Genomic DNA, 23,933 nt, shown 5'->3' with positions numbered 1-23,933 from the left:
AGACTCACCCATAAGAATATTTAAGTAATATTAACAGTTTCCCACCAAGAACTCAGAATAAATTAAACAGTGAGTATCTAGGCAGAAAGCCATGTACTTTTAGAGCTCAATATGTTTATAATATATATGAAGGCAAACATAGAGGCAACATAAGGATACCTATTCTACTTGGTTGTAATCTGCCAATTTAAATTTTTTGGAGAAGAGTTTATCACTAAATCACTGAGAGGCAGAGTAGGATATCTGGGGGAAATGGTGGTGGGCCGGGGGCAGGTTTGTTATCTGGAAAAAAGATTGGGAGCCAGGGAGGATTTTCAAATTTGAATCCCTTAGCTCAGTCTTGGGGCATTTGTTTTGCCATCTGAATGATCTTGGAACCCAGAGAAAAACCGGTTGTGAAAACTACAGATGCAATTTTCTTCTTTGGCTTTTCCCATAATACTGTAATTATAAACCATGCTGTGTTAGAGTGGAACATTCTTTGGAGAGCATCCTAAAGTGCACTTTGATCAAATTTTGCCTTATGTGGCAACATTTAGAAACACAAGCCTTTGTGGGGTTTCTGGTTCTTCTTTTTACTGATGGGTCGATAATCTTATAATAGCATTAGTTTTGCCACCAATTACCAAAGATTTGTTATTATTGGTTTTTAAAGTTGGACAATCCTTAAATGTCTACAGCAACATTAGAAACAGACCCACAAGGGGGTGGGTCAGACTAGTTTGGAAACCTCCAATCTTGGCTATTTGGTATCTCAGAATTCAACAAGGGATGTTGGAAAATTTTCAAAATAAAATTAATTTAAATTCAGTTTTGCAAAAGATTATACTATAGAACACATTGAAATAGAGAAGGTTAGCTGGAAAGTCAAACATGATAGAATTTGAAAATTACTAGGCTTTAAGGTATGAAAATATTTCCCATACGTTGAGACAGAATTTGTATTCTCTTTTTTCTCAATGGCATTTTATGAGACTATATACTCCTGCTCTTCTGTATAAATAGAATAGAAACATCTCCATTTTTAAATTGTCATGGAAATAAGTAATGGCCTGTGAACAAAATGACTTTTTGTTTGTTTGTTTTGTTTTGATGGAGTTTTGCTCTTGTTGCCCAGGCTGGAGTGCAATGGTGCTATCTCGGCTCGCTGCAACCTCAGCCTCCTGGGTTCAAGTGATTCTCCTGCCTCAGCCTTCCGAGTAGCTTGGATTACAGGTGTCCACCACCATGCCCAGCTAATTTTTATATTTTTAGTAGAGACGGGCTTTCACCATGTTGGCCAGGCTGGTTGCAAACTATAGGCTTTCACTCTCCATGCTTTACTATTTTGGTTAATTTTGAGGGGCATAATTTGTGGGGACATTGTTATTATTTGCCATTACTTTTCATGGCAAAAACAGCAATTACTTTTGCACCAACCTAATATTTCCTTTGCAAATCTAGTGTGATTTAGGGACAGTGATAAATAAAGGTTGGGGAAGAAAGGGCTGACTAGTAAATGCAGACAGAGTTGATGCAATTTCACAGTCCCATTGGCGTGTTCTATGGGCCATTTCACTTTCAGATGGTTTGTCTGGCTGAATTTAGAGGCTAACCTCCGGAGTTTTGCCTTTCTTCTTGTGACCTGAGAATTTGCTGGCATGTACAAGTCAATTTTCTTAATAGCTTTTCTTGATTAGTCTATAGCTTCTCCAGTGAGTTGATATACTAAAATCTTACACTAGACATATTTGGGTGTCTTTGGCATCAAACCTCTTTTAATCATTTGTCTTTCTTGTCTAGAGCTAGTGTCATAATATTTTCATTGTTACAGGTTTCTAATACACTTTAAGATCTGGAATGACATGATTCCCATTGTATCTTTCTCCTTTTATCTTTTAAGAAAAAGAATTACCATGGAAAATAATACTTCTGTTTCTGTGTCATTGTTTAAAGTATTTCTTATTTTGTTGTGAATTTTTTTCTTTTCATATATTCCTGAATTTTATTTATATATTAGTTATGTTTGCATTTTTAAAAAGTGAGATAGGTGTATTTTTTCAAAAATAATCATTGTCAGGTGTGGTATTAGGTTTGTAATAATTACTTTTAATGGCAAAAACCACAAATACTTTAGCAACAACATAATATAATGAATACAGTAGGCTTCTATTGTTTATCTATGTTGTGGAATATAGTGTAATTCTGAAATAACTTACTTCTTATACAATTTTTGTTTTGCTTTCTTGGTTTAGATGGACTTTTCTAAAAGGCTTTTTCTTTTGTTTCTGCTATATATTTGTTTTCCTATGTTCTGATTTCGATTTCTTTCTGGATCAGTTTCATCACTTCATATTTTCTTATATTATTGCCACTGCGTTAGTCTATCATGTTAATCAGAATAGGATTATATAGCTATTCTTTTGTATATTTTTAATCTTGTTTCTATATTTGGTCAAATCTACTTTGTCATTTTTAATGAAATCTAAATTTTCTTGTCTTACTCTTGCAGAGTTCTACTTATTTGATTGCCGTTTTTCTGCTTTTATTTTTATTAACTCATTTTTCCAAACTTCCTTGGGGTCCTGATCTTTTTCTAGGTTATTAAATGAATATGTCATTCTGTTTTGATTTTTATTGATTCATTCCTGTGACTTTTCTTCAGGTTATTTTGTTGACCTTTATTGAACTTCTCCAGTTTATTGAGTTGAATATTTTGTTATTTTATTTTATTCAATTTTTAAAATGATGAGAACCCTGAATGCCACGGGTTTTTTTCCTTTTGAGTCCATCCTTTACCACACATCATTAGATTTTATATAGATTTTTCAGTTGTTCTTAACTTTAAAATAGTTTGTAATTGCAATTTGGATTTATTCTTTAGCCTGTGCCATTTAGAAATGTTTTATTTTAAGGTTTACCTTTGTGTTTTTATTTTTAAAGGTTATCTTCTGATATGAATTCCACTGGATTCTGTGTATGTCTTTCACATACTTATGCATTCTTATGGTTTATATAATTTCTATGTTTTATAGCTTTCATTTGCCTCTATCTAATATATGAACAATTTTTGATCAACTTTTTACAAAAGTATTTTCTTTATTTGAAGAATCCAAATTTTTAAATGTAACTGTTAGACCAACTTCATTAACTGAATTTACTCATTACATAATGCTTTACTCATTATGGTCCTTTTAATTTTCCAGCTACTTTTTAAGAGAGTTTTGTTAGACTTTAGTACTGTATTTCTATTAGTTTCTTCTTAACAGTTATAACTGTGTGTGTGTGTGTGTGTGTGTATACACACATGTATATATATTTATACACACACGTAATATGTAATGTCTTACAGGCTACAACATTTTCTTCGAGTCTGTATTTTATTTGAAGTTAGCGTACTTTTATTTTTTTTAAGTAAGAAGTTTTATTTCTTCCTGGAATCTTGCAGGACTTTTTTCTGTTTACTCAGTAGTTTAAAAAGTGCCAGATATGTTAAGATTTAGGTCTTTTACTGATTTATTTTTTTCCTGGAGCCATGTCACCCATTTTCCTAAGATCAGGAAAGTTTTCTTGGGATATGTATTTGGTTATTGTTTCTGTTTTATTTCTCTGGACTCTCCTCTAGGAATATTGATGAGCTATATGTTAGCTCCCTAGTCTCTGTTTTTCAATTCTTTCTTCTTCCCTATCGTACTTTTCTTTTCCTTTCTCCCCGTGAAGGCTTATAGAACTGTTAAATAATGCTTAAGCCCACTGTCTTTCTTCAGTATCAATTAATTCTTCTACTTTGCTTTTAGTTTCTATGTAATCTTCCTTTAAAAAAAATTCTCTCTCCCTTTTCATTTTACCCACTGTCCATTGCCTTGCTTAACCTGCCTAGAATCCTCTTCATTTCATCCTGTTTTCTTTTCATAAAGGCCAATCTCTTGGTTCTTTATTAAGGACACCAAGTAGTCTTCTGAGTTTTTCTTTTGGATTCTGCAGTAAAAATTTTTCAGAGGTTTGTTCTGAATTTTTGAAGCAGTATTCTCTTTCCCCTGTTGTGTGTTTTGTGTGTGTGTGTGTGTGTGTGTGTATCTCACAACTAAAATAACTAGAGAATCAAATATATATATATTTTACTCAATTTTAAGTAAAGCCACAAAGATAACAGAGTTGAGAGGGTTTTTTTGGTCTAGCTCTTTTTCTGTTACAATGGTGGTGAAAACTTAATATCTAGTTTACAGTTTAATGAATATCGTTGGGTTGAGTTGCCATTTCAATTACCATTTTCTGTTAATTTTTATTTAAAGTATCTCCTCTCAGTTGGCTTTTGATCATTCAGCTCCCGCGGCCTGATTATTTGATACTATAAGAAGTTATACATGGCATCGGTAATTCTCAACCCATCAGGATTGCTCCTCTGTGCTCTGTTCACCTTTTCTCTCCATTTCATCAACCAAAGGCTCTACCTCTGCAGACTAGGCCTTTTGGAACATGTGGCTTTACGGGCCTCTCTCCCCTACTTTCTGCTCACTTTTTTTCTTAAATACACTGGAATGGTGGGAGAAAGAGCATTTGCCTCTAAGTAAAATTCCCCAAACCAAGAACTCTGGGTCCCTTTTACCCAATAAAGAAAAGAAGGCGTGCTTGCTTTGGCAGAACATATACTAAAATTGGAACAACACAGAGAACATTAGCATGGCCCCCACACAAGGATTACATGCAAGTTCCTGAAGCGTTCCATATTTTCTTAAGTAATAGTAAAGGGTTCAATTCAACAAGAAGAGATAACTATCTTAAATATATATGCACCCCCTACAGGAGCACTCAGATTCATAAAGCAAATTCTTAGAGACTTACAAAGAGACAGACTCCCACACAATAATAGTAGAAGATTTTAACACCTCACTGACAATGTTAGACATATCATTGAGATAGAAAATTAACAAAGATATTCAGAACCTGAACTCAGCTCTGGATCAAGCATACCTGATATATATCTACAGTATTCTCCACTAAAAACAACAGAATATACACTCTTTTCATTGCCATACAGCACTGACTCTAAAATTAATCACATAACCAGAGTAAAACACGCCTCGTAATTGCAAAACAACTGAAATCATAACAGTCTCTCAGATCACAGCACAATCAAATCAGAACTCAAGATTAAGAAATCCAGACGTAACCACATAATTACGTGGCAATTGAACAACCTGCTCCTGAATGACTCTTGGGTAAATAATGAAATTAAGGTAGAAATCAAGAAATTCTTTGAAACTAATGAGAAAAAAGAGACATCATACCAGAACCTCTGGGCTGTAGCTAAAGTGGTGTTAAGAGGGAAATTTAGGCTGGGCATGGTGGCTCATGCCTGTAATCCCAGCACTTTTGGAGGCCAAGGTGAGCGGATCATTTGAGCTCAGGAGTTCCAGACCAGCCTGGCCAGCATGGTTAAACCCTGTCTCTACTAAAAATACAAAAAGTAGCTGGGTGTGTGGCACGCACCTGTAGTCCCAGCTACTTGGGAGCCTGAGGCAGAACAATCTCTTGAACCTGGGAGGTGGAGGTTGGAGTGAGCGAGATTGTGCCACTGCACTCCAGCCTGGGTGACAGTGAGACCCTGTCTAAACAAAACAAAACAAAACAAAACACAGAAATTTATAGTACTAAATCCCCACATCAAAAATCTGGAAAGATTTCAAATTAACAATCTAACATCACAACTAAAGGAGCTAGAGAATCAAGAGCAAACAAAATCCTAAGCTAGCAGAAGACAAGTTTAACCAAGATCAGTGTTGAATTGAAGGGGATAGAGACAGAAAAAATTCCTTCAAAATATCAACAAAACCAGGAGCTGGTGTTTCAAAAAAAATTAATAAAATAGACCGCTAGCTAGACTAAAAAAGAATAAAAGAGAGAAGGATCAAATAAACACAATTAGAAATGATTGGGGGATATCACCACTGACTCCACAAAAATTCAAATAACCATCAGAGAATACTTTAAACACCTCTATGTACATATATTAGAAAAACTAGAAAAAATGGGTAAATTCCTGGACACATACACCTTCCCAAGACTGAACCAGGAAGAAATTGAATCCCTGCACAGATCAATAACAAGTTCTGAAATTGAGACAGGAGTAAGTAACCTACTAACCAAAAAAAGCCCAGGACTAGATGGATTCACAGCTGAATTCTACCAGAGGTACAAAGAAGAGCTGGTACTATTTCTGCTGAAACTATTCCAAAAAATTGAATAGGAGGGACTCCTCCCTAACTCATTCTGTGAGGCCAGCATCATCCTGATACCAAAACCTGGCAGAGATATAACAAAAAAAGAAAACTTCAGGCCAATATCCTTGATGAACATTGATGCAAAAATCCCCAACAAAATACTGACAAAACAAATCCAGCAGCACATCAAAAAGCTTATTCACCATGATCAAGTTGGCTTCATCTCTGGGATGCAAGGTTGTATCAACATATGCAAATCAATAAATGTTATTTATCCTATAAAAAAACTAAAGACAAAAACCACATGATTATCTCAATAGATGCAGAAAAGGCCTTTGATAAAATTCAACATCCATTCATGTTAAAAACTCTCAATAAACTAGATATTGAATGAACATACCTCAAAATAATAAGAGCCATATATGACAAACCCACAGCCAATATCATACTGAATGGGCACAAAACAAGGATGCCCTCTCTCACCACTCCTATTCAACGTAGTATTGGAAGTACTGGCCAGGGCAATCAGGCAAGAGACAGAAATAAAGGGTATTCAAATAGGAAGAGAAGAAGTCCAATTATCTTTGTTTGCAGATGATATGATCCTATATCTAGAAAACCGATAGTTTCAGCCCAAAAGCTTCTTAATCTGATAAGCAACTTCAGCAGTCAGGATACAAAATCAATTTGCAAAAATTGCTGATATTCCTGTACACCAACAGCAGGCAAGCAGAGAGCCAAATCATGAATGAACTCCCATTCACAATTACTACAGAAAGAATAAAATACCTAGGAATACAGCTAGCAAGGGAAGTGAAGGACCTCTTGAAGGAGAACTACAAACCAATGCTCAAAGAAATTAGACATAACACAAATGGAACAACATTTCATGCTCATGGATGGGAAGAATCAATATTGTGAAAATAGTCATACTGCCTAAAGTAATTTATATATTCAATGCTATTCCCATTAAATTACCATTGACATTCTTCACAGAATTAGAAGAAACTATTTTAAAATTCGTATGGAACCAAAAAAGAGCCCAAATTGCCCAGACAAGCCTAAGCAAAAAGAATAAAGCTGGAGGCATCATGCTACCTGACTTCAAAATATACTACAAGGCTACAGTAGCCAAAACAGCGTGATATTGGTATAAGAACAGACACAGAAGGCCGGGCGCAGTGGCTTACGCCTGTAATCCCAGCATTTTGGGAGGCCTAGGCAGGCAGATCATGAGGTCAGGAGTTTGAGACCAGCCTGGCCAACATGGAGAAACCCCGTGTCTACTAAAAATACAAAAATTAGCCAGGTGTGGTGGCACGCGCCTGTAATCCCACGTACTCAGGAGGCTGAGCCAGAAGAATTGCTTGAACCTGGGAGGCGGAGGTTGCAGAGCTGAGATTGTGCCACTGCACTCCAGCCTGGGCAACAGAGTGAGACTCCATCTCAAAAAAAAAAAAAAAAAAAAAAGAACAAAAAAGAACAGACACATAGACCAATGGAAAAGAATAGAGAACTCAGAAATAATACCACACACCTCCAACATCTGATCTTTGACAAATCTAACAGAAACAAGCAATGGGGAAAGCATTCCATACTTAATAAATGGTGGTGGGAGAATGGGCTAGCCATATGCAGAAAATTCAAATTGGGCCCCTTCCTTACACTATATACAAAAATTAACTCAAGATGAATTAAAAACTTAAATGTAAAACCCAAAACCATAAAAACCCTAGAAGAAAATCTAGGCATTACCATTCAGGACATAGGTACAGGCAAAGATTTCATGATGAAAATGCCAAAAGCAATTGCAACAAAAGCAAAAATTGACAAATGGGATCTAATTAAAGAGCCCCTGCACAGCAAAAAACAAAAACAAAAACAAAAAAAAACAAAAAAATATCATCAGAGTGAACAGATAACCTACAGAATGGGAGAAAATTTTTGTGATATGTCCATCTGACAAAAGTCTAGTATCCAGAGTCTACAAGGAACTTAAACATATTTACAAGAAACTTAAACATATTTACAAGAAATAAACCAACGGCCCAATTAAAAAGTGGGCAAAGGACATGAACAGACACTTTGCAAAAGAAAACATTCATGCAGCCAACAAGCATCTGAAAAAAAGCTCGACATCACATCATTAGAGAAATGCAAATCAAAACCACAATGAGATACTATCTCACACCAGTCAGGACAGCTGTGATTAAAAATAAAAAAACAACAGATACTGGTAAGGTTGTAGAGAAAAAGGAATGCTTTTACACTATTGGCGGGAGTGTAAATTAGTTCAACCATTTTGGAAGACAGTGTGGCAATTCCTCAAAGACCTTGAGGCAGAAATACCATTTGACCCAGCAATCCCATTACTGGCTATATACCCAAAGGAATATAAATCATTCTATTATAAAGATACATACATGCGTATGTTCATTACAGCACTATGTACAAAAGCAAAGACATGAAATCAACTTAAATGCCCACCAATGATAGACTGGATAAAGAAAATATGCTACATATACACCATGGAATACTATGCAGCCATAAAAAAGGATGAGTTCATGTACTTTGCAGGGACATGGTTGGAGGTGGAAGCCACTGTCCTCAGCAAACTAATGCAGGAATGGAAAACCAAACACCACAGGTTCTTACTTATAAGTGGGAGCTGTATGATGAGAACACATGGACACATGGGGGAACAACACACACCGGGGCCTGTGGGGGTGGGGTGGCTTGTGGAGAGGGAGAGTATCAGGAATAATAGGTAATGTATACTGGGCTTAATACCTAGGTGGTGGGATGATCTGTACAGCAACCACCATGGCACATGTTTACCTATGTAACAAACCTGCACATCCTGCACATGTACCCTTGAACTTAAAAGTTGAAGGAAAAAACAAAAGAAGGATATGTTCCTAGTTTTCTATGTCTATGAGCCAGTCAATTGGAAGTGAAAGCTGGGTATGCCATGGAATAACTAAATTCCCTTTACAGTTTCAAAGTTAGAACCTATCTTTCTCTTAACATTATGGAATTGATTATCCGTTACTTTTGGTTTTAAAGGCTGTCTTCAATGGTTTTAGTGACAAGTTGGTAACAGCAACATTACTTGATTTTAGCCAGAAGCTATTTGAACCTAAAATTCCTATCAGAAGGTTGAAAAAAACCCTAATTTTACTTTTATTTAGAACTTGTGTGCTGATCATTTAATTTTTAAATCTCCGGCTCCACTTGGAATGAAGACACAATCCTGTAGTTAATATTAAATTATGAACTTTCAATTGTTTCCTTTCTTCCTTTTTTTTTGAGGTAAGAATCCCTCAAAAGAATAAGTGAAACAGAGACTTAAAAGTTCCGTGGTGACTGTTGAAATATAACAGAATCACACTGTGTTTGAATTTACTGTGATATATTTCTAATGTCTTACATTTGGTATGTTTCTCTTGTTGCTATTGCTGACACAAACCAAAGAACAAGAATTTCTTTTATGCCACTGATTTGCAAAGGTCATATAGAAAATGAAGGGTCAGATAATGGATGTTAATCATCCTCATTGATGGATACATGGACAGGAAAACATAATTGAATTGCACATATTAGTGGAAGACAAAAAACCATTTAACAAATTGTTCTTAGTAGAGAAAAAAATGATAGGAGAGCTAAAATTGATGTGAAAAACACAGAAGGAAGTTAAGGGATTAGAGTGGGAGGAAAATTAGTGAACATCTATTTGTGTGCACGATTGCATTTTTGAAGTAATTAGTTGCCTAATTGTGTATCCAGATATAGTAATTGTTGTTCCATAGTCATGATTTAAATATTCTCCGTGTGTAATTTTCAGTTGTATACATTTTTTTGCAGAAGCAAATTGCAGAGGAATACATTTGTTTGAAGTTTCTCCAGGGATATGTTTATAACCCATTTTGGAAAGAGTAGAAAGATTTTTTTTCTCTTCCAAATGGCTATGAAGGTGGATAACTTCTTTGATCTTTTAATAAACACTTTTATGTGTTAGTTGAATGATATGCAGTTAGTCATAAACAGGAGAGATTGAGGAAAAATAACATGCTTAATGCAAATAAATTTTCTGTACCTGGTAAGTTAATTGGAATTTTTTCCTGTAATCTTTTTTTTTATTTTTCTGGTAGATGCTTGTTGATTTAAAGTAAGGTAGAAAAGAATTGTCAAACTATATATAAACCACAGCCAAATGACAAATTCATAGTTTTTGCTCAAGTAGAGGGATTATCTGGAATGAAAGTACAAGAAGAATTTGATAATTGAGAAATACATTATTTTGAATGTACATTTGAAGTAGCTAAAAATTCTACTCCAGAGCTGAATGCACTGGCAGTTTGTTAATCACATCCATAAACATGAGTCATCTACAATTGGAGTGGGCCTCACACTTGGAACATCTTGAAGATGTTTCTTCTTTGGCTGTGCTAAATTAAGCATGCAAAGAAGTTATATTGTGTTAAAATTTCCACAATGAAATCTTATTGGCACTTCCTGTATAAGTGGCTGGGAATAGAAATTCTCATTTATGAATAAAAACACTTTGCCTTTTTATTTGGAGGTGAACCTGCTAACCTTTGGTTATAGGGTAATACCAGCAATTTTATTATAAAGTGTATTTCAGTAATTGGAACTGTGTTTTTATTATGCAATTGGATAGAATGTATAATAAAATGAAATGAAAGAAATTTCCCCAGAAGATTGAGTTAAAAATGTTTTGGTGATGAAATTGAGATGATGTCCAGATTTATAGCATATTTGGTAACCATAACATACTCCTCGATATATTGATTTCCATGTAAATGCTTATTTCTTCAAACCCTTTAAATTTCATAGTATTTTCTCCCTTCTTTTATTAACCAGTTCTATTCATAGTGGATCTTAGAAAATTATCCAGTGATTAATATTTATCCATATTTGTAGCTTTCATTACTTTATATTTCTGTTTTTGCCTAGGCTCCTTGTTACCAGCCTGTTCTAATGTCACAAAACTTGGCAAACCTTACCCAAGAAGGGTAAGGTTTAGTATCTATGAATTTTGAAAATACTTGATGAGAAAAGTTGCTTTTAAATTATTTTGAATCTTATTAATACCAAAAATATTTGAAAAAGAGAAGCATGTACATTTTTCCAATATTCAAAGTTCATTCAATATATAAATACTCAAACCTTTTTTTAAATTATACTTTAAGTTCTGGGATACATGTGCAGAACGTGCAGGCTTGTTACATAGGTATACACGTGCCATGGTGGTTTGCTGCATCCATCAACCCATCATCTACATTAGGTATTTCTCCTCATGCCATCCCTCCCCTTGCCCCCCACCTCGCGACAGGCCCTGGTGTGTGATGTTCCCCTCCCTGTGCCCATATGTTCTCACTGTCCAACTCCCACTTATGAGTGAGAACATGTGGTGTTTGGTTTTCTGTTGCTGTGTTAGTTTGCTGAGAATGATGGTTTCCAGCTTCATCCATGTCCCTGCAAAGGACATGAACTCATTCTTTTTTATGGTGGCATAGTATTCCATGCTGTATATGTGCCACATTTTCTTTATCCAGTCTAATATTGATGGATATTTGGGTTGGTTCTAAATCTTTGCTGTTGTGAAAAGTGCTACAATAAACATATACGTGCATGTGTCTTTTGCAATAGCATGAGGGAAGGAGATTGGAAAACATTGACTCATTGTACAATTCAAACACGCCAACTTTGTTAAATTTTATTACAATTGGAAAGCACTTATGGTACTTATTAGAAAGAAAGTGTGTGTGCAAACGTATGTGTGTAAAAATGTGGCTCTTTTTAAAAGGAGGCTTACCCAGTCATTTTTTTTTTAATAATAGCTGCATTGGAGGTAAGAAAGTACCTCAAGACATTTTCTCTAATTGTACAGGAAAAAACAAATAAAGGAGATGAAGACTAGGCTGCTGTCATTCTGTGCCATCTCTGACATCTATGGAAAGCCTAGAGGCCCGAGAATACTTCCTCCCCAGGGTGCTATTGCAGCATCTTCAGGGTCCTGAGTCTGAATGTTCCTATTTTATGTAAGCATTGCACTCAGAAGAATGGGTCAGAGCCTCTCCTGTGGTCTGAATGTTTGTGTCCCTCCAAAATTCATATGTTGAAGTCCTCACCTCCAGGGTGATTGTATTAGGAGTTGAGGCCTCTAGGGGGTGTTTAGGTGATCCTCATGAATAGGACTGGTGCTCTTATAAAAGAGGCCCTAGGGATCTCAGTTAACTCTTCCACCATGTGAGGACACCGTGAGAAGGTGCCATCTATGATGAAGCTGGCCCTTATTAGACATCAAATTCGCTGGTTCCTTGATCTGGGACTTCCCAGTCTACAGAATTGTGAGAAAAAAATTACTATTGTTTATAAGCCATTGTGTTTGTGGCATTTTGTTTATAGCAGCCCAGGTGGACTAAGACAGCCTTTTAATAGGCAAGGGGATCTAAAGACATAGGTGAACCAAGCAAGTCAGTCTGCAGCTCAGAAAACTCAAGTCCCCATTCAGGCAGCTGCCTGATGATGTTAGCTGTAATCTCCTGTGTTTGTGCCTGACTTGCTGCCTCAGTTTAGCTCAGTGGTTCTCAAATGGGGGCAACTTTGACCATAGGGACATTAGGCAATGTCTGGAGACATTGCCACAGCTAGAGGAAGGGTGCTACTGCCATCTAGTTGGTAGAAGCCAGGGTTGCTGCTAAACATCCTGCAGTGCACAGGACAGCACCTACTCCCATCCCAGCAAAGAGTCATCTGTAGGAATATTTGATAAAAGCCATCTACATAAAAGCCCAACAGCTCACATCATAATTAAAGATGAAAACCTGCTTTTCCCATAAGATTGGGAACAAGATGGTAATGTCTGTTCTCACATCTCTATTCAACATTTTACTGAAGGTCTTAGCAACAGTGCAAGAAGAATAATTAAAACGCATACAATTTACAAAGCAAGAAGTAAAGCAGTTTTTATTCATGTGTGACATAAACAGATACTTAAATAACCATAAGGAATAGCTTCCAAAAAGGGGACTTGAACGAATAAGTGAGTTTAGAAAGGTCTCAGTATCTCAGTCAATACAAGTTTAATCATGTTTATAAATACAATGGACAATTCAAACTAAATATTTAAACATTTCATTTCTTATAATGCCAGAAAATAGAAAATACTTAGTAGCAAATTTAATGAAATATGTGCACAATTCTTATACTGAAAACTATAATTTACCAAGATAAATTTAAGAAGACTTCAATAAATGGAGAGATACACTGCTCATTGATCAGAAGACTCAATAGCAATTTAGGATATTAATTTTGCCTGAATTAATCTATATATTCAAATTTATCTTAATCTTCATCACAGTGGCTCTTATTTTACAGGAATTGACAAGCTTATTCTAAAATTTATATGGGAGCGTAAAGAAGGTAGAATAGTCAGAATAATCTTGAAAAAGAACAGCAATTCTACCTGACTCTACATTTCCTATAAAAATGCAGTTGTATTAAAGATTATGAGGTTTTGACATAAGGATAGACAAATAAATGAAGGAAATAAAAGAGTCCAGAAATAGACACACATTTGTGCAGTAAATTGATTTTTTTCAAGACACCAAAGCAATTAAATAAAGGAATGGAGAGTCTTATTTACAAATGAAATTGGAATAAATTGATGTCCATATGGGAAAAAAATAAATTTTCACTCCGTAAATTCACACCTCAGACAAAAATCAATTCAAGATGTATTGGAGACCTAAAAGCAAAAGGTAAAACTCTGATACTTCAAGAACAGAACATGACAGGATTCAGAAAATAATAACCCTCAAAATTGGTAAATTAGGCTGCTCATCAAAAGACATAAGTAAATGAGTAAGGGAGCCACTAACAGGACGAAAATATCTGTAAAACATATCTGACAAAAGACTTTAATCAATATCACATAAAGCACATCTACATTAATAAGATAAAGACCAAAGAAAATAGCTCAATAAAAATGGGCAAAGCATTTCAAGGGACACTTTACAAAAGTAAATATACAAACGGCCAATGAACACAGTAAAGAGTGCTCCACATCTTTAGGCTTCAGAGAAATGCATTTACAACCACAAAGAGATACCACCACACACCCACTAGAATGGACAAAATTAAAAAGATTGAAAACACCAAATACTGGTGAGGAGTTAGAACCACTTAACTCTTACACTTGTTGATAGGAAAATTAAATGTTGTAACAACTTTGAAAAAATGTTTTGCAGATAATAAAATGTTACTTTCACCTACCCTTTGACCCAGCAATTCCACTCCTATTATTTACCCAGAAGCAAATTTTATGTTACACATAAAAAATTATACATAAATACTTGTTAAAATATTCATAAACCCACATATTCATAAACCCACATATTAATCAAAAGAGAATCAATAAACAAATTTTGTCATAGTTATACAATGGAATATTACTCGGCAACAAAAATGAATGAACTACTGATACCTGCAAGAAAATGAGTGACTCTCACAGACAAAATGCTGAGTGAAGGAATCGAGACAAAAAGGAATACATCTGGTATGATTCCATTTCTAGGAAGTTCTAGAACAAAACTTAGGTTAGAAAAAGGTGATTGCCTCTGAAAGGGAAGACTGACCACAGAGATGAGAGAACTTTGAGAACTTTCTAGGGAGATGGAAATGTTCTATATCATAAGGATGTGGGTTACACCTTTTTTTTTGTTTGTTTGTTTTTTTTTTTTTTTTTTGGGACAGAGTCTCGCTCTGTCACCCAGGCTGGAGTGCAGTGGCGCCATCTCTGCTCACTGCAACCTCCGCCTCCCAGGTTCAAGTGATTCTCCTGCCTCAGCCTCTCGAGTAGCTGGGACTACAGGCGTGTGCCACCATGCTAGGCTAATTTTTTGTATTTTTAGTAGAGATGGGGTTTCACCATGTTAGCCAGGATGGTCTCGATCTCCCGACCTTGTGATCGCCTCCCAAAGTGCTGGGATTACAGGCGTGAGCGCCTGGCCGGGTTACATCTTTTTAAGTATTTTAAGTAAATTGGTAGTCAGTGTTCAGGAATCCTTCTAATCACTCTTCAACAGGGATGGCTTATGAAATAGTTCATCAATATTTTTTTTCTGATAAGGGGAGGCTGAGGCAGGAGAATTGCTTGAACTTGGGGGGGCAGAGGTTTCAGTGAGCCGAGATCATAACACATCACTCCAGCATGGGCGAAAGAGTGAAACTCTGTCTCAAAAAAAAAAAAAAAAAAAAAAAAAAGGAATTTACACTCTTGAAAATAAATATTTCATAAGGAAACTTTAGAGTTCTCCAATATACATGATCAAACAAGGACCTATTATCATTTTGGACCATGTCATAATAGAGAGGAGATAGTTTAAAATTAGGCATATGTTCCAACAACAACATGATTATGGAAACTAGTCTTAGAATTCAGAGTAATTAAAGTTTTTTGTTTTTACTGGTATTACTCAATTCGTTGACAGTACCAGTCTCTGCAATATCTTTTGTTGGGGAAGGGGGAGAGGACCTGTTCATCTAATTAGAAACACATCTACATTTTAGGAATAAAATATTTTACATATACTTTTTGTTATTAAATCTGCAAACTCTAGATTTGGAAGAAATAGCCTTCATAACTCTTCACAGCAAAAGTTATGAATGTTTGATAGAATTAATTTAAGCATTGAGTAGAATTAGACTTGTTTGGAAGGACTGTAGGATCTTTGGCAAGAAGTGTGTTTTATGTTGTTTCAGATGTATACCATTTTCTCTTAAGGTTTACAAGTTAATCAATAAAGATTCTTGGCAGAGCTAAGTACAAAAGAACAATTTGTATTTAGCATACCAAATGGATCTAAGTCTTAAGTGTTATTTGATGTCTTGAAATGTTTGGCTTTCAACTTCGTTTAAATGAATAGTGTGTATACAGTGAAGACAGGCTTTACTTAGCCATGCCTAGACCCTTTGTGGATTCTCTCATAATCCTCGGTTATTGTAAACCATACTTAGTGAGACCAAAAGGATATTTTGTTTTGGCTGCATGGTATTATTGGAAAACATTAAAAATTTTATTCTTTAAATAATGTTTTTCTATTAAGAAAAATAATGTCTATCTTTGCAGAGATAGTTATTTCAAAATGTAGTTTTCAATATGTACTTGTGGGTATGAACATGAACAAACACATGCACACGCACAGAGTCTGACGTTATATCTAAAATGTTGAATCCTACTTTTCTACTTAACGGGAATGTTTCCCTATGTAACGAAAAAGTCTGTATAATGTGTCTGTATTATGCGTATTATATGAATTATAGATCCTAATTTAATTAACCATTCTTTTATTGTATTGGTCATTTTCCCATATTACATACAAATTATTAGGGAACATCTGTGTGCATACATTTTTGTTTACATTTTGGATTATTTACTTAGAATAGATTCCAGGAAGTGAAACTACCGGGTCAGAGGCTTTTCCCAATTTATTTTTCAAAAAGAAATTCCCACTGTATTTTATACAAGTATGCTTGTCTCACTGCCCACTTGCTAGCCTTACATGGTTATTTTTTTAATTTTGTTTTTTATAAATAGAATCTCACTGTTTTAGTTTGCATCCCTTGGATTACTAGTGAGTTTGAAATTTAAAAACCTGTCTTTTCAGGCCTTTGTCTTTTAGGGTTTTTAGGATTTTCTTAATGATTAGCATCATCTCTTCTCTAAAAACATTGTATTTGTTCGTTATATTGTAATAGGTATTTTTTGGCATCTAGCTATTAAGCTTTTAATTATATACTTGATTTTTAATTTAGAAAAGCAAAATTTTCTTCAATGGAGTTCTTTTTTAAATTGAATTCTTTGACGTTTTTATAATTTTGTTCAAAGAACCCTATGGGCAAGTGGAATCTTACACTTTTATTACCTGGATAGCAGATATCATTCATAGTTTGATATTTAATCTGTGGTATATAGTTGACTTTTATTTTTGGAATATCCTTGCTTTAAAACTACAACTAAAGGAAGGCAGATGGTTAGCTTGTTTTCTCATTTCCTGAAAATGTCCAAGATTAGAACCAATATTATCAGTCTGTAATGGAGGTTGGCAATGTCAAGATGGTTTGTATCCATGTCAAGATGTTGAATCAGTGTCCAGGTCATTGCTCATTAAAGATGTTGCTCTTTGGATAAACAGGAAACCCAGAAAAAAGATTCTAACAATTTTTGATGCTACCTCACATTCCTTCGAGACAGTGCAGAACATTTCGTTCTTTAGAAAATATTCAGGTCTCTTTCTTTGTGTTACAGCACTTACTATTTGTCTATTTGTATTATTGGCTTGTGGCCCTTTTTTGGGGGGTTACAAATACATTGGGGAAAGAGTATTTTTAAAAATCATTATGCCTTTGCTGTATCTATGTCTATATACTCTCCTATTTGTTATTATTATTTTTATTTTTGAGACAGGGTCTCACTCCTATTACCTAGGCTGCAGTGCAGTTCAGTGGTGCAATCACAGCTCACTGCAGCCTCCATTTCCCCAGGCTCAGGTGATCCTCCCACCTCAGCCTCCTGAGTAGCTGGGACCACAGGTGTGCACCATCATGCACAGCTAACTTTTTGTATTTTTAGTGGAAACGGGGTTTCACTATGTTGCCTAGGCTGGTCTCAAACTCCTGAGCTCAAGCAATCCGCCCACCTCGGCCTCCTAAAGTGCTTGGATTACAGGTGTGAGCCACCACTCCCCGCCTCCTCTGTATTATTCTATATGTATTTTTTCATATTAATGTATAAGTTTTTTCAAGTATGGGTTATTCCATATGAACAAACCATTAATTCTGTGCTCTTCTATAGTCATTTCTTATTAGATGTGTCAGTTCTTAATTTACCACACATTAATTTCTTTTTTTGTTCCTTATACATTTTGTTTCCTCGAGATCTTCAGAATGTAAATCAATCTCCATTCTGTTATGATTTATAATCATTTACTTCTCAGATGATTCCTCCTTTAGTGCTTTGTGCCTTCTGTTACATTCTTATTACTTTTGATCTTTTATTGTTCTAATTTCACCTCTTCTCAACCCATTGCCACTCTGGCAACTGTTATATGAATGGCTGGTCAGATGGAATCCACATATGTTCCGTATGCATGTATAGATTTTACTCAAGCCACTAGTGGAGGCACTATTCCTACTCACACATATGAGTACCAACCTCTCTGTGATGCAGCAATCATATCTTGACATATCTAGAAAGTTTCATCCTCATCTGTAAATTACTTCATCTTTCTCCAAATAACTCAGGGAATTTTACATTAACCTACCCAATTCAACAATTTAGGAAAAATCAACTCAGTGACATGAGATAAAAGATGGGCTGTCAAAATTGCAGTGTCTCAAAGGTCATTCTTTTTGACCAGACTAGAAACACCAATCTGGCACTATTTTAGTTGGGGTTTCCTGGTACCTTTCCATGCCATAAAAATCTCTATAAAATGGAACAAATTGCACATTTAATTATAGTTTCAAAAATTTGCATTCTTGGATGAAACTTTTTCTCTTGTCCCACTCTTGCCATAATTGCTACATTGTCTACTGTTAATCTGCATTTTAACTGAGCTTTAAACATTTAACCAGAGGATGGTCCAATCGGAGATTCTATAACCATCTCAGTAATTGGTAGGCAAGTTATTTTTTATTGCTATTTTAGCAGTAGGGAAGTCTCCTCTACAGGGGTGGGGAAAGAGTTGACAACCTTCAAAGCAGACTCTTTACTTTGGGGCTGTGATGAGAGAAACAGAACAGAAGTTAGGAATGGTGAAATTAGAAGAGACAGATGGTGAGAGATTATCATGATTTATAGGATCACCCAAATTGTCTAAAATTTACTCCAGAACTTTTTACCAGTTAGGGCAAAATGTCATGCTCATTTTGAGCTCCTATAGATACATTTAAATCAGACATACTGGACTTTGCATTCTGTTATTTTTTTGAGGGGGGTGATATTTAAGGAGTTCTAGAAACAGCCTACATTAGACTTAGTGTTTCCAGTAACTAACAAATTTAAATGTTATAAACATTTTTCTAAAGCATTTTCCTTTAAGCCACTCTGGGGAAAGACATGAATGTAAGATGACTGATTCTCAGATTATCTGCTTTTAGAACAACCTTCTTTTAGCTGCAAAAACGTAGTGATGGTGTTCTCAATGTGAGACAGGGAAGATTTTAGTGGGCACAGCAGCTGTTAACTCAAATATAGTTATACATGTTCCTTCTGTGTTTTCTTGTAGGTGAATCAGCAGTTTAGTTTATTATGACAATTAGCAATCTATAAGATGATTCTGAAAAATGAATTCTCAGAAATTTAAGGTACATGGCATGATTTGGTGAATATGAAGTGCTGAAGTGAAATACTCATATCCCATTGTGGTCACTGATGTTCTTGTTGCAATTATGGTCATCATGTCAAGAATAAAATCAATTTGATGTGACTGAAAATAACAAAAATGCTTTACGTTTTTTAGAGAAAATATAAATGATTCATTGTAAATGAGAAACCTCAAACTGAAAGCACATAAAATACCAGCTATGAGTGTTGCATTTTGAAGTCTCTGACTACATGAGAGTTGTCTGTGAAATAAAATATCCAGTTACACAAAATATTCTTTATAGTTAAAAAATCTTTTTTGCATACATAAAACTAGTTAACTGTTTTTAGCCCCATCTTTCCTATGTGCCCAGCAGTGAGCTAAAAGCTGTGCATTTAATGCATTCTTCATTGTATTTTTGTTTTGTTTTATTTTGTTATTTGTAGAGATGGGAAAGACCAAACAAAAAGATGTCAAACTTTTCTGGGGGTGGAGAGGACATTTGCATTTTGAATTTAGAAACCTAAATTAGAGGTTTAGGAAGACTCATAAATGTGTAGCAGAGGTTTGGTGGTCACAGCTAGAAGCTGACCACCACCATGGGGCAAATAATGATTTAACCTTTTCCTCTAAGTATTTGATGTAAGATCATCAGTGTATTTCATCTGTGACATTATCCAAGAAGAAAATGAATCTGAGGGAAACATTGCTTGCAGATTTGAGGGGGAAAAATGCTTGGAGTAGTTAGTCTCGGAATAGCCCTAGGTGATGATAATCCTTGCACAAACACGGCATACTGTTAGAACAGACAAAAGTCTGCAGAGGTTAAGAAGACCCTTGTTCCACTGGAATCTTTCAATCACTTCTAGAAATATGATTTAATTAAATCAATATTTTATTTAGCTCTAGGTACAATATTGATGCTAAAGAAGTTCTTGTTGAACCAACAAATGGATGCTCCTTTAAAATGCTGGAGGCATCATAAATGGCATGTTAGCATCAGGTACCTCCCTCTTGGAGCTTACACATAAAAACAAATGTACACAAATAGCAATAATCAAATAAAATATTAGGGGATTGTGTCAATGACAGCTAGTGACAACTGTTGATTTAAAGATTCAGCCATTTCAAAGTTTTAGAAGTTTTAGGGATATAAACTAAAGAGTCCAGAGAAAGTATAAACAATATTTCTGCCAAGGATGGGAATTTTGAGGAAAGATTGGATATTGCTATTAGGGAAGTGGCATTTGAGCTGGGTAGGATTTTTACATTCAGAAATATGAATAGGCATGTGTAGAGAAAAGGAGGCAGAGGATTCTGGATTGAGGGAATTTATTAATTCTTCATTCTGCATTTACTGATTACTTCCTATATACAAGATATTAAACAACTAAACTAAGTGCTAGGAACACAGGGCAAATAAGCATTTTAGTTCTTGTCTTTGAAGAGCCTTCCCGCAGTAGAGGAAACACATACTTGCAAGAGGTAAGCAATGGTGCCCTAAGGCCTGAAGGGGGCGCCTCTCCTACACAGCAATAGGAGGGTGGAGTTTATTCTCATGGCACCTCAACCCAACTGACAGCCAGGGGAGCTGCATTTTTCAGCAGAAGGTGCATTTTGTATATTTGTAGCCTGTTTTATACACTGTTTTGTGCTGAAGTTATTCAGGCATTTCTCTTCCCTCAAGACCTTAAGTTCATGGAGGCCACAAGCTAGGTTTTACCATTTTTGTATCCCTCTGTGCTGTCTAGAGTAGTGCCTTGGACACACAGTAAGCATTAAAGACTTTCGGAATATAATTAAGTTTTGTTTTTACTGGGAAATAAGATATGTCTCATAGAAGGCATGGTTGTCCTATTCTTCACTAATCTAGTCTTTCAAAGTCTTTACAGGGTGTTGTGTGGCAGAGGCCAACAGTAGTTAATACTGTGTTGAAGCCATACCTTTCACACTTGATGTTATTTTTGAACAATGAAAACTTTGCAGGAAGTTGTCATCCCTTTGTGGCTAAGATGTTTCCTATTAAGGGGGAAACAAACAGAGAAACATTAGCAAGCTACTCTTCTCATTTATTTCTTTTAAAGTTACTTGTTAAAAAGTCACCTTTTACCCCAATTTCACATTGAATTTAAGTTCATTCCTACCTATCTGACACTAAGTCAATATTCTGAGATTGTTTCGGAGGGTTCTTATTTTTCCTCAGCTGTAAACTGAATTACCTTTTAAACGATTTTCTAGCTAACAGTAAATGGTCCATAAAACATATGAATAAAAATGAGGGCAAACATTTCATGCTTAAATAGCTATAATGGTAGTCGGTGTAATGGGCTGGAGTTTCAAAAATAACCAGTGACGAATCTCTTAGTGGCCACATCATATTATCTGTGTGGTTTTTGCAAAAGTGTCATTTGCAGCTATTCTGACACACATCTTACTCTAGTTGGCAATTCATGATGTTTTATTTTATGTAAACAAGTATCTGTCTAGAGTACAAATACCTATGGAGATCAAATGTAAGAAAACAGTGGCCATGACTTGGTTTCATTGTTGTCAAAAATGGTCTTTAAGAATGTTGTTTTTCTTTAGACAATATTACTTAAGTGTCTACAATGGCTTGTTGTATTTCATGGGAATGGTATTACTTTACAGCTTCTTCCAGGGTATGTGTCAATCTCCTCTCTCACTAAGGAAACAGACAAATTCTGCTATTTCTTAAATAGTTTTTTTTGTGGCACTTATAAGAATTATCATGTTTCCCGGGTTGTTGTGACATATTGAGGATAGCTATGCCTGAATTCATGGTGAAGGTAAGGAGAACGTGTAGTGTTAAATGGGCGTCCTGTTTGCCTGAAGTTGTCCAATCAAAATGTCTTCATTGATACCAGCTATTTTCTTAAAGCTCTGTATTTGCTCAGAGGCACTGAAATGTTCCTTTCCCCTTTGCTTGTGCACTATGAAACATTTTAGAATGCTTTTCAAATCATGAAATCTGGTGATTGCATTTGAAACAGTTTTATAAACATGCAAACCCAGTCATGTGATCTGCTGGGTTTTCGTTGAAACTGCCACTCACATGCCAAGGTTTGTACAAATAGACCTGAAAGGAATTATCAAGGTCATTTTATTGCAATCCATCTTTGATGAATTTAGGAAGTTGTGGGCACCACGTCACTCTATGAACTTGTAGCAGGGAGCTGAGGCTGGTAAGGTAGTATCTCTTTATTTTCACTTTAGTAGTGTTATATTCACACATAGCTTTTCTTTTTAGGGTAGAAGTCTTCCTCTGTTAACCTTCTTTCACTGTGTTGATTTATTTTGAAATTTCATTCTTTTAATTCTTCAACTGCCAAACAGATTCATTGTTTTTCTTCTCTGTAATTTTTTATTTATATCTGTGTATTTTGATTAAGGTTACTTTCTAGTTGTAATGGGGAGCATTAGGCAGGTTCTTTTTTTGTTTGTTCTTTTCTAAATAATCAGGAGTTTACATAAAGTTACAAGCTCAAGAAGCAACAGCCGAATCCTTATTCTACATATTTTTCAGCAGAGTGCCTTAGCAGACACTATGTCCTCTCTAAAGTCTGCACACCAATGTCTATGACATTCTAGACAGCTATTCTTTAGTACACCTTTGTACTTCAGGTCCCCTTTGTGGCGGTGCATGTTTGCCGTGAGTCCCAAATCTGTTAATGACTGTTGTACTTGCTATTATATCATATAATTATTATGTAGACTGATGTAACATATAAGTAAAGAGAAGTGTTTATGTGAAAACTAAATAGAATGCTAGTAAATTTGCTAAAAAAATTACTGTAGAATTAGGTGTAGGTGAGCCAATCATAAAAGATTGGGAGGAAATGTGAATGATTCTTCGATTGCTTCTCGAGTGCCTTAACTTCTCAATTACAAAGAAACACTAAGTCATAGATGATGCATAATGGATGTTCTTGATGTAAGACATCATAGAAATCTAACTAAGAGATTCAAACTCAAAGCAAAGGCCTTGGCTCTACATCAAAAGAGTAGCCAACTATGTGCATTTAAATATTTCCATTTATAAAGAATACTTGATGTATTATTTCTGAAGATTCTGACTTTAATATATTCATTTAACAAACTGGCCAACTACCTATCCTGAATATGTCATATAAGAGGGCTTCTAACATGAGAATAAGTCACAAGCCTCTAGCTGTTCTCTATTTTAAGGTGGGGATGAAAGGTGAACAAAGTGTTACAGATTCTCACTATTTGAGTATCTAATAGTGATGGGGAGGCTGTCCTGTTGCCTTAGTTGTCCTGGAGAAATATCATCGGGGGCTCTTTTCTGTGATGCAGCTCA

The 23,933-nt window shown here is 35.4% G+C and overlaps 1 protein-coding gene and 1 non-coding gene across 2 annotated transcripts in view; both read left to right on the top strand.

Annotated features, from left to right (window-relative positions):
* Window positions 1-23,933, top strand: part of PDE4D (phosphodiesterase 4D) — a 1,540,268-nt gene that overhangs the window by 194,389 nt on the left and 1,321,946 nt on the right. The window lies entirely within an intron of this gene.
* Window positions 4,605-4,711, top strand: LOC115831306. Its single transcript, XR_004026829.1, has one exon. It is a non-coding gene; the product is annotated as a U6 spliceosomal RNA (small nuclear RNA).

The sequence above is a fragment of the Nomascus leucogenys genome, chromosome 18 (assembly GCF_006542625.1).
Source record: "Nomascus leucogenys isolate Asia chromosome 18, Asia_NLE_v1, whole genome shotgun sequence".
NCBI lineage: Eukaryota > Metazoa > Chordata > Mammalia > Primates > Hylobatidae > Nomascus > Nomascus leucogenys.
The sequence above is the reverse complement of the archived record's forward strand: the minus strand, read 5'-3'. Positions and strand labels throughout refer to the sequence as shown.